Genomic DNA, 2,890 nt, shown 5'->3' with positions numbered 1-2,890 from the left:
ATTTTTCATAGAGGAAAAAAAGGAGATTATGTTTTAGATTGTGTTTTGCAAGAAGCGAAGGAGATAAGGAAGAAGACCGATTTAGCACACAGCAGCGAAGAGGAAGCATATATTCTTGTGATTCTTGTTTCGTTGTAACGTTGGATGCTAGTTTTCTTGCTTTGACTTATTTACTCTTGTGACGTACTCTGTTTTAATATAATCAGTTTAGTTGTTATTTTCTTGTGTTTGTTTATCATGATTTCATATGAACCCATGATGGCGATAAGTTCTATTATGGGCTAATCGTGATCATGGGGTTGCAACGGATTTATTATGGAATTCTTTAGTTAATTGTTTAATACTTTAGTATGTGATGATTGCATGATATCTAGTATTGGTTGTGCGTATTCGTCTTATGTGCGTCGCGAACATATAAGATAGGGTGTTAATCTCTTGTGAAGCGACGGTGGATCTTGAGATTTAGAACTTGCCATGCTAGCATAGGTTCATGTACGTTGTGCATGATTAGTGGGTAACTCTAACAGTTTTATTTGCCCTATGTAATCAAAAAGGAATAACTTGTGCTTAAATCGTTGTGTTGTCAATTTCTGTAGACATATAGGAACTCAACATAATTGATGACTATTCAACTTCTATCTTAATTGTGGATGTTTGGTAGAATGGTATTAGTACAATGAAAGTTGGCTTTTATCAGTTTCGTGTTATTCGATTAATATCATCACTGTCACATGCTAAAGGTAATAACAATGGCTATAGAAGGAAGTAATAATGAAGTTGTGATCTCATGAGTGTTTTATTATTGATAAATTGAAGTGTTAGTTAAGTGGTTAATTAAGTAGTTAATTATAGTTAATATTTAATCAACAATTTTAAGTGTTATTATCTTAACATTGAGAAGTAGTCATACATTGGTGAGTGAGTTGAATTAGACAATAAATTAGTCTGAGTCTCTGAGGGAACGAACTAGAAAGTATTCTATATTACTTGCGAACGCGTATACTTGCGTGAATATTAGTGCGTGATTTCGCCCTAACAAGTTTTTGGCGCCGCTGCCGGGGACTCGGCGTATTTGTTTAGTTTATGTACTTACCATCATTGGTCATTAGGACTCAGTGATTAGGACGTAGTAGTTAATTACTCTTCTCGGTTGTGTTTCAGGTACTTTAGCAAACGTTTATGCAAACTCGTTCTCGTGCTCGCAAGAGGACCTTAGATACAGCTGAGGAGAAAGACGAAGTTCTTGATACACCGGAGAAGTTAGATTTTGAGGATTCGGATTCAGGAACTGAGCAGAAAGAACCAGTAAACATGGGAGATCGTATTGTTCAAGCTGATCCAGCTCTTATGGATTTTTCTCGGCCTAAAATTGATGACATTCAGTCAAGCATCCTTCATCCGGCTATTCAAGCTAACACCTTTGAGATCAAGCCGGGCACTATTCAGATGGTGCAGAATTCTGTTTCTTTTGGAGGAGCGGCAACTGAAGACCCCAACATGCACATAAGGAATTTTGTCGAGATCTGCAGCACTTTTAAGTATAATGGCGTGACTGATGAGGCTATCAAGTTGAGGCTTTTCCCATTCTCACTGAGGGATAAAGCTAAAGACTGGTTACATTCTGAACCAGCTGGGTCAATCACTACGTGGCAAGATCTTGCGCAAAAGTTTCTGGTGAAGTTTTATCCAATGGCAAAGACTGCTGCTATGAGGAGTGCTCTTACTCAGTTTGCGCAGCAACCTACAGAATCTATGGGCGAGGCTTGGGAACGCTACAAGGAAATGTTGAGAAAATGTCCACATCATGGAATGCCGGATTGGATGGTAATCACTAGTTTTTATAATGGTTTGGGGGCCCAATCTCGGCCCATGCTCGATGCAGCAGCTGGAGGCGCCTTATGAGCTAAAAGCTATAATGAGGCGTATAATCTTATCAAGACGATGGCTGCAAATGAGCATCAAAACCCAACTCAGAGGATGACGTCAGGCAAGGTAGCAGGTATTTTGGAAGTTGATGCAGCCACCGCTATTGCAGCCCAGCTCCAAGCGCTATCAATGAAGGTTGATTCTTTGGCTACGTATGGAGTTAATCAAATAGCTATGGTTTGTGAGCTTTGTGCAGGTTCTCATGCTACGGATCAGTGTTCTCTTGTCAACGAATCTGTTCAGTATGTGAATAATTATCAGCGACAACAGCAGCCTGTGCCAGCAACCTATTATCCTAACAACAGAAATCATCCAAATTTCAGCTGGGGGAATAATCAGAATGCTATTCAGCCACCATATCAGCAAGGAGTGAGTAAACAGTTTAACCCACCTGGATTCCAGCAACCACAGCAGTATGCTACAAGGCAATCATATCCTCAACAGGGAAGTGCAGCTGCACCTACTAGTGCTGATTTTGAGGAACTTAAGCTGTTGTGCAAGAGTCAGGCGGTTTCTATCAAGACCTTGGAAAATCAAATCGGTCAATTAGCCAATGCAGTGCTCAATCGTCAACCTGGCACTCTTCCCAGTGACACGGAAGTACCAGGCAGGAAGGAAGCTAAAGAGCAAGTCAAGGCTATTACCTTAAGGTCTGGAAAAGTAGCTGATGCTGAAAAGGTAAAAGAAGTCGAAGCTGAAGTTAGAGATGAAAAATCTAAGCAAAAGGAGAAAGTGGCGGAACCAAGGAAGACTACTGTTGAACACACTCTGCCTGAGGCTAATACAGGGGAGACACAACTCTATTCTCCACCACCTTTTCCTAAGAGATTGCAGCAACAAAAGCTGGATAGACAGTTCGGGAAGTTTCTGGAGGTGTTCAAGAAACTTCACATCAATATACCTTTCGCTGAGGCTCTGGAACAAATGCCTAGTTATGCGAAGTTTATGAAGACTATTCTTTCAA

The 2,890-nt window shown here is 40.4% G+C and overlaps 1 non-coding gene across 1 annotated transcript; it reads right to left on the bottom strand.

The window, feature by feature from the left end:
* Positions 1-1,704: 1,704 nt before the first annotated feature.
* On the bottom strand, positions 1,705-1,811 carry LOC141694342 (small nucleolar RNA R71). Its single transcript, XR_012563657.1, has one exon. It is a non-coding gene; the product is annotated as a small nucleolar RNA R71 (small nucleolar RNA).
* Between the last annotated feature and the right edge of the window lie 1,079 nt (positions 1,812-2,890).

Source organism: Apium graveolens, chromosome 10 (assembly GCF_009905375.1).
Source record: "Apium graveolens cultivar Ventura chromosome 10, ASM990537v1, whole genome shotgun sequence".
Classification (NCBI taxonomy): Eukaryota; Viridiplantae; Streptophyta; class Magnoliopsida; order Apiales; family Apiaceae; genus Apium; species Apium graveolens.
The sequence above is the reverse complement of the archived record's forward strand: the minus strand, read 5'-3'. Positions and strand labels throughout refer to the sequence as shown.